At 35.9% G+C, this 8875-nt stretch overlaps 1 long non-coding RNA gene across 1 annotated transcript in view; it reads left to right on the top strand.

Annotated features, from left to right (window-relative positions):
• The first annotated feature begins 1226 nt into the window (after positions 1 to 1226).
• LOC109366301 overlaps positions 1227 to 8875 on the top strand; it is a 15319-nt gene continuing 7670 nt past the window's right edge. The window contains exon 1 of the long non-coding RNA XR_004159008.1: positions 1227 to 1721. This is a non-coding gene — a long non-coding RNA (uncharacterized LOC109366301). The remainder of the gene's footprint in view (positions 1722 to 8875) is intronic.

Here is an 8875-nt window from a genome sequence, read left to right as displayed (position 1 = left end):
TGACAAAGGGTTTGGATTTTGGGTGGTCTTTTTTGTGTCCAGGAGTTGTGGGTCTCTTCCAACTCAGGATATAGTATGAAAATGAAACAGTAAATGTCTTAGTACTTCTGTGTACTGAGAATACAGCCCCTTCACACATGTAATATGCTTTCTGGGTATTAAAACATGAATAATTAATTAGTTAAAAATAATAAACAAATTATTAGTGTGTTAGCTGTGTTAATGGAAATGTTTAAAATTTCTTCTGAACATTCTAATTACTTTTGGGAAATTCTCTGTGCAGTTAAATGCAATTTGAATTATACATGTGGAAAATCCCAAATATTCCAAAGACATTTACCATTCCAACTTATCACAGATAATGTTGACTGAAAATCTACATAATGTTTTCTATTTATTTCCATACAAGATACAGTAGATACAAAGAGCACTATAACACTGTTTGATAGAACAAATTTTCAGCTGAAAGACGTTTTCAACATAATCACCACCATCAGCTATGAAATTTTGCCAGCAATGAATAAGAGCCTGCATGCCTTGCTCAGAAGAATCTGCGTGGCCTTCTAGAACACGGCTTGTCTTTTACCTCAATATCACCCTGCTGAAATACACCACCTACTGGCTCACTGTGCTCAATACTGTTTGGTTTTTATAAACGTTCAACAAGTGTCAACAAATGTCAACGAGTGTGATTTTTTTCAGCAAGGAAGAATTAAATTCCACATCTTTGCTTGTGCAGACTTCCATGTCACATGCAATTCTGTCAGACTGCTCTTTTGTGCCATCTGTCCTATGGCAACAACATGTAACAAAATGTTGATGAGAAGGTTCAATGTCTACAGTCATACAACCAACAAACATCTCTGAAGTTGTGGATGAAAATAAAAAAATAGGAAGAACTACTTTCAGAACAGCTCTTGTGTGTTACACTGCAGAATGCAAATAATATATATATATATTTCAGTTAAAAATATAAATATAAATTTATTTATCTAATTATTTTACTTTTGCCCATTGCTGTAGATCAATAACAGACAATTTTTAAGGAATTGCTGGGTTTTTCTGACTATACAGGGAAGGTGGAACTTTTATCTCGCTCAGGAGTGCTGTTTCATCAATCAATTACAATTATATGAAGTGGAGTGACATGGCGTCATTCTTTTCCTACAGAAGATAAGTTCTAAGATAAGAGAACAAGATCTTTTAATAGTTTCCAGATTCAGATTTTCAGAAGATCTTGCGTACTATTTAGAAAAATGTTCATATAAATTGAAGTTTTAGCTTCAATAAACCTAGCCAGATTTTCAAACCTCAGATATGGCAAAAAACAGTGGGTGCCGGGTACTTCAGACTTGTCATGTAAATCATGCAAGACTAAAACTGATATTGAAAACTCTTTCTAAAGTATGACATGAAAAGCCTATTTTCCAACCAAATAGATTTCACAGGTTTCCTTGCTGCTGTTTCTGGATCAGGGCTGTGGAGTCTCAGGTCATCTAACAAGGAATCTAATGTGTGTGTGAATTTTTGGCAGTGGGAGAACAGCTAGTAACTGTAGGAGTGCCCATACCACCTGTGTGCAAGTTTACTATGTAAAAGTACATATCTACAAAGATCACTGAAAATACATGGATACCCGTGAAGACCTGCAGAGGAAAAGCTTATCTGCAGACTTAAGTGACAGAAATGAAGATGGACAAAATCTACTCCCTGAGATCCTGGTGAGATATTACCTAATTCTATTAATCATATATGATACATAGATCTGTCTAGATACCTGTGATATAAGCATTTAATTGCTTGATTTGGGATTCAATCAATTCTTCTGAAAAAAGTAATGTTGCTCTATATTTAATCCTTCCCTCATGGCACTGGAGAGACAGACACCTAACAGATCTCTGAATTAAGTGTACATTCAAACATTGCAGGTTTTATCCCTATTTGTATGTGTATTCAGTTACCAGAGCCTGGAAATAATTATTTGGGTCCCATTTCTGTGGACACTGGTATGAAAATTTATGTCTGTTCTTATGTATGTCTTTACATTAATTTTATTAGTCAGGTGCGGTTACACATTTGCAGGTATATGTGCCCTGTGTTGAGAAGAGAAGAATGAGAAAAAATGCTATTTCTCTTTTCCAGTACATACCTAAAAGGTCTGCCAGGAATAAGTGACTTGAGCCTGGAAATAAACAAACATATGATGAAAAGACACTTAACAAAAAGTGTATTTTATTTATGTGAAGTAAAACTGAATTCAGATTTTTAAGATTCCTTGCTCAGACATTAAGATGGAAGTAAAACTCTCAGCTTTTCTTAACAGCTTGAGTTTCATCTCCTGGTTAAATTAGTGTCAAAGAAGACCAATAAATTTTATGATGCTCTAATTAGCACTCTCTCAAGCTGCTAACATTTTTAGTTGCAGTCAAGTGGCATTCAGAGAAGTGTGAATTTATTCTGCCTTTGAAAATATTAAGGATATGAGTTCTGCTAAAATAGAGAAAGTCCTCCTTAAAAGCTTATACGTCCATCAATAGAAACTGGAACTGATTCTCAGCAAGGCATACCAGATGTCTACAGTCAGATGAATTCACCAAATAGGATGCCCTAAATCTACAACTTTCCTGTATGTCTACTGATATAAACCGCAAGCTTATTTAAATGAATGTTTGCATTCATTAAGTTGATAATATTAACCTAAACTTCAAACAGAACTTCTTGTGCACAAGTCTCCACAAATGTCCTAACCAGCAGCCAAGGAGGTTTTCTACAATTAGATTCTTTCTGTTTCTTTCTCTGTATATATTATACTTTGCATAAATGAGTTGAATTTAACTGCAACAGAGACTTGAGCTAATCTCTTCTGATACCCAGCAGATCAATCTTCCTTCTCCCAGTAAATATTCTTCCTGCTTTGTTTTTACAGAGAAAATGAGTGTTCTGTGTTAGACATATAATTCCAGCAGAGTGTAGATCAGATCTATCTTTACATTTCTCTGAATAAATAAGCCAAGAATATCTTTGAATCAGTGATAAAAACATGACTGTGTGACAGGGTGAATCATTTTATTCTAAAGCAATTTTTTTTTTTTATGACATAAAGTGCTTTCCTCTTCCCCTTGACCAGACTGCATCATCTGCAGCTACCCAAAGTAGATGAGATATGCCACAGTATCTGGAAATCCTAGGAGGAAGGCAGATTTTCCTTTCAAACTTATGAGGGCTGAGAATAAATTCTCTAGCTTGTGCTCTCAGCAATTATCTGAGTCAGAAGATCTGACTTAAGTAGCTTAGAATATGAAAATGGTTCATTCACGAAATCACAGAATCACAGAATCACAGAATTGTAGGGGTTGGAAGGGACCTCTAGAGATCATCGAGACCAACCTCCCCTGCCAAAGTTCCCTACACCAGGTCGCACAGGTAGGCGTCCAGGCGAGACTTGAATATCTCCAGAGAAGGAGACTCCACAACCTCCCTGGGCAGCCTGTTCCAGTGCTCCGTCACCCTCACCGTGAAGAAGTTCTTACGCACATTCGTGAGAAACTTCCTATGCTGCAGCTTATGTCCGTTTCCCTTCATCCTGTCTCCACGTACCACTGAAAAGAGAACCTGGCCTCACCACCTATGGCCGCCACACCTCAGATATTTATTAAACCTGGATCAGGTCCCCTCTCAGTCTTCTTTTCTCAAAGCTAAACAGACCCAGTTCACTTAGCCTTTCTTCATAGGGGAGATGCTCCAGGCCCTTCACCATCTTTGTGGCCCTCCGCTGGACTCTTTCCAAGAGATCCCTGTCTTTTTTGTACTGGGGAGCCCAGAACCAGACACAGTACTCCAGATGAGGCCTTACCAGGGCAGAGTAGAGGGGAAGGATCTGTAATTTTTTTTAAAATGAACTCTTAATAAGAGATCACTTTTTGCCCTTTTATATACTTGTTCTTGAGAATTTTCTGTTGAAGACTTTAGATTCCATTTTCTCTCTATTTTGTTTCTAAGGAAAATGCGTAGTGTTATAGTCATAACAGTGCAATTGGAACAATTTGTCATGTTATGTAGCTCTGTAATTTCATTTAGTGGTGACACAGCAATCCAGCTCTTCAAGGTTGATTGAAAGTACATTGACATCAAAAACATCAAAGTTCAGGTTCAGAAAACCGGTCACTCATGACATTGGCACTGAAACCTCCAGTGGTGAAATAATGAGAGAAAATTCTGCAAAAATCCAGTGGGCTACAAGAAAACTATGTGAGTTTTTATCAGATTTGGTGTGAAGAGCAGTAAGAGTCAGCTGTTAGCCTGAGTACATTTTTAAGGTATATGTGCTTCTACCTCGCTTTTTCTAATAGTTTACACTTTGGGTGTAGTTTTCAGCAGAGAGCTTAAAATATCTTTTTTCCTTGAAGCATGGTACTTCTGACCAAGATGTAATCGTGTTTGCAGATAATAGGGGAAACTAACACAGCTACAGCTCCTATAAAACTCAGTCTGGACAAAAAGGAATGGATTTAAGTTTTGATTTTTGTTTCCAAAATCATCCAAAGTCTGGATACTTTGCTATTATTATTTTAGTGTGATTCTCTTTCACTTCTGATGGCGCAATATTTTGATATGGTAGGCCTCAAGTATAGTGTGAATTATGTAGAGCTCTAACTAGGACTGTGAATTAAATCAGTCTGACATTCGAGTTTAGCCATCCATATGAGTTTATAGGAAGGGGAGGTTTTTTCACAGTTATAAGAAAAAAAGTGAAAGCGAGTGGAAAAGACAAGTCAGTAGAACTTTAAATACAGTTTTAATCTGTGAAGTAGAGATTCTTTAATTAACTGTTCCAGTAGGAATGTAGAATACTGTGACTGCAATTAAATAAAAATAATAGAAGAGCCATGGCACTATGAACAAGGAAAGAAATAACAGAAATGAAAAGATAGCAGGAGAAAAACAAGTTGGCACATTTGAGTACTTTCTCCATGTAGACCTGAGACAGGGCAATGAATCAACACAGCATTCATCTTGGTGGCAGAAGATCTTCCAAAATAAGTGATTGAACAGAACTAGTAATGTTGACAAAGGTAACAAAAGTGGAATACATAGATTTTGGTCTGAAAGCAACTTGGCTGAGGATTTTCAGAGGCACAAAGGATACACGCGCACTCGGCTTCCACTGTTTGGCCCACAGGAGGACTGACTAAAAATAAACTGTTGCCCCCCAGGTTATATTGTTAGTATGCTAGCAGAGAAGGAACATACTTTTCTCTTTACAATAGTTTATAAAAGATGAGGAATCAGTGCACCCCTTAGTACATACCCCAGGCCCCCTCTTATCAGTGGCAGGAAGGAAAAATCCATTTAATTTGCTTACTTTAATAGCAGCAGCAAAAAGCAGCACTTACTGATACAGAATGAAGACAGGCAAACAGGATTAGTTTTGAGATCTGATATCTTCTAGCTCCCCAGGCTTTGCTTGAATCTAAGAGCCATGACAGGTAATGAGATACCAGAACTTAAAACTGCATTATCCTGATTTATTGGATACTGAGCTCTCAGCACTTTGCTCTTCTTAAGAACCCACAAAGCTTAAGACTTTCATTAGTGCCTTACGCTTACTGTACATTGTGGTTCTTTATAAGCTTGTAATTTTTTTTTCTTTTTCCTTTTTCTTTTTCCTTTCTTTTCTTCTTACCACTGTACTGTAAGCAGAAAACATTCTTTTGAATCCTGCCACAAACTATAGACTTATAGTGTATGGCTATAGCAAGAACCATAAGAAAAGAAGAAGAATCCCAAATTACTCAACTGTTATATAACCTTGCAGGTCTCATTAATGCCTCTACTTATAAGGTATACAAGAGACTCATACAGTCTCTGAATTTCTTTTTGGAGGACCTCAGTTCTCCCAGCTGATAATGCAAAAATCTCAAGAAAAACATGTTCTTGTTGTATGTACCCTGGATACTTGGTTCTAAGTGGTGAAGACACTTGAATAAATCATACTTGAGGCTGGAAAATAACATATCGTTTATAAATTCACGTTAGTAGTGATGTCATCATGAAATAGACAAAAGCAATTTTTAACTGGCTGAGAAATGACAACTGAATAATAAAAATCATAGAATCATAAAAGTACATCAAATAGATAAATACATCAAAATGGAAGAAAAGAAAAATACAATTTTACTGTCATCTTCAGTTAGTGCAAGTCTGTCAAGTTAAAAGGAACACTAGCTTTTTTATATATTAAGTACTTTTTTTTCCTAACTCCTTAATAACCTTAACAGCATAAAGTCATGAACCCTAGAGAAAAGAAACCAAAAAGTGCTGAAGAAAGGATTAGACAGATATACCCCTCTAATTCAGAGAGGAATCCTAGTGGACATTTAAAGATGTTGCAAAGTATTGTTGTCTATTAGGGGAAAAAAAAAAAAAGTCTGCCAGACTTTCACTGTTTTCAGGACTCTTTAGAAAAATGAGAAAAATGGAGGGGAAATCCACAGCATAATGAGTCATCTGGGAAAAAAAAAAACCAAAAAAAAAACTAATAAGACTTGTTTTCATTTCACTTTTCAGCGTAGGTGTTAACTTCTCTGAAGTCTGATCCCCATTTATATGAATTAGCTTTATGAATTAAATGAGGCAGCAAATTAACTTCCCTTGGAATTATTAAATATATTACAAAGTAAATAAGCAGCTTGGAAAGAAAAGAAATAAAACTACTCGAGTGCCTGGAAAAGGCACACGCCTTACTAGGTAGGAAAAGAACCTAAAAGCAATCTATTATAAAGTTCAACATGTTTATATTGGTATACATCTTCTATTCTAGATTATTTTGTCATTATTGAATTACACCTATGTGTGCAATTATATTTGTTCATGCAGTTGGCAGACTGTATGCAACAAGAAACTCTTCTTGAAATAGCAAGAAGACTGGAAGAAGCCTTATTCTGTACATTGCGTATTGCATCTGCCTGTCTTTCATTTCCAATTGGATTAAGACACTTCTTCTATCCATAGGATTAGCACCAATGTTGAAGAACGAGTGTTTGGTCTTTGAGGGCTTCTTGACCTCATTTATAAAGAACTCTTCTTGGTGAACCTACAGTTTTCTAGGCCAAACTAAAGCTGGCATATATCAAGTAGCTTAATTACTAAAGCAGTAAAGCAGTTTTACAAACTGAGGTTCCTTTAACTTGCAGGAGAGCAGATACGATTCAAGGACTTTTAATTTTATATCACTTCAGATAAAGAGTGTTTCTGAACAATTTTGCTTCTGATTTCAACAGAGAATCACAAGATATAGAGTAGATCAGTGGAGATATTTCCTCCAAAAAATACCCCAATTATTCCACCAGAAGTGGCGGTGTATATTAGAAAAAAATTACTTTATTAACTGTCCATTACTTCATTAATTGTCCTTTACTAAGAGGAGCAACCATGAAATATCAAGAGACAACAGTAATTGAATCAATCAGGAGATGATACACACTTGCCAGAAAGTAGGAAACTGCTGTGAGAAATACAATGAAGGGAAAAATATCATAAACAAAAAGAGGAACTAGAAGTCTTCAGTACATATAGAATTAGAAAGATTAAGCCAAAAAAATGTTTGATAACAGATGGATCATTCTGGGAATGGAAACTTTTGAGATAGAAACCAGACTGAATATATGGACAGAAAGGAAAGGAGAGATTTCAATGATCATTTCTGTTTCAGGTTATATACAAGACTTTGTAGAAGTTTGTAAGTTTGTCATCTGTGAGATTTGCTTATTGGATTTCAAATTTTCCCCTTATTCTTATTGTATTTTCAATCAGCTATCTGCTATATTAACTGCTTCTGTCTCTCCTTGTCCACCCTTTTTGTAGGAAGGCCAGTCAAAAATTTCATTAGTCATGAATTCATTAACCTTGGGAATGAAGTGAAATGGAGTCTTAGATGGAATAGAAAGAAGCAGATATATTTAGAGGGGTTTGCATATTATAGTATCAACTTCTCACTTTTGTCCACTTGCCCCATACAGATATCCTCATTTAGTTATTTGTTATTCAAATCTTATCGTCACAATGGTTGTAAATCCCATTTAAGAGCATAATGACTGAATGAGAAATATGTGAATTCTTTTCAGTCTGGGTTAGATATTATGGGAACAGCAGACACAGATAAGACCTCCATAGCCCTAGTCTTCATTGCTTCATGCCTCTGTGCATGGTCAAGGAGGAGGACAAGGACCGAGCAAAGGTTTGTGTGAGAGGACTTGATCCATTTTAAGTCTACTATCTTTAAAAGGCTATGATGACTGAAGAGAAGCCCACTACCTGAAAAAAGCGGACGTTCTAGCCATCTTCACAAGAGGTAGAAACAATGCTCCATAAAATTGCAGGCTGGAATGACTCAGTGCAATCCTTCAGAAAACTGGAAAAAGTCCTCTTGAAGTCATTTTTTTGGGCTTATGATGGAGATGATGACTAAGAATAGGCAACACATTTAACGAAGATAATTTCTGCTTGACCAACAAGATTTTTGTGAACAAGGTGAGAACAAAATGGATAAAAATAAAACAGGGAAATAAAACATGGGAAAACTGTTCATGGTTTAAAGTTATGGTTGTTTAAATCTTCATTCTCATGATTTTGGAAGTGTCATTAAATCCCACTGATCTGTGTAGCATTACAACTAAGCTACCATTAAAGCTACCTAAAAATCTTTCTGCAGCTCCAGCAAAGGAGATTAAGCTCTGTGCTGCACTGTGTTGGTTCTGTGATGGGTATAATTGCAATATATTTTCACTTAAGCTGCTCTCCATAAACTATAAGAACTACATAAGAACAATGGAATATAAATGTGACATTTATTTAAAAAAAAAAAGTGTTTTTAATT

Source organism: Meleagris gallopavo, chromosome 2, assembly GCF_000146605.3.
Source record: "Meleagris gallopavo isolate NT-WF06-2002-E0010 breed Aviagen turkey brand Nicholas breeding stock chromosome 2, Turkey_5.1, whole genome shotgun sequence".
Lineage (NCBI taxonomy): Eukaryota > Metazoa > Chordata > Aves > Galliformes > Phasianidae > Meleagris > Meleagris gallopavo.
Note: the sequence above shows the minus strand (reverse complement) of the source record. Positions and strands in the feature narration are given on the sequence as shown.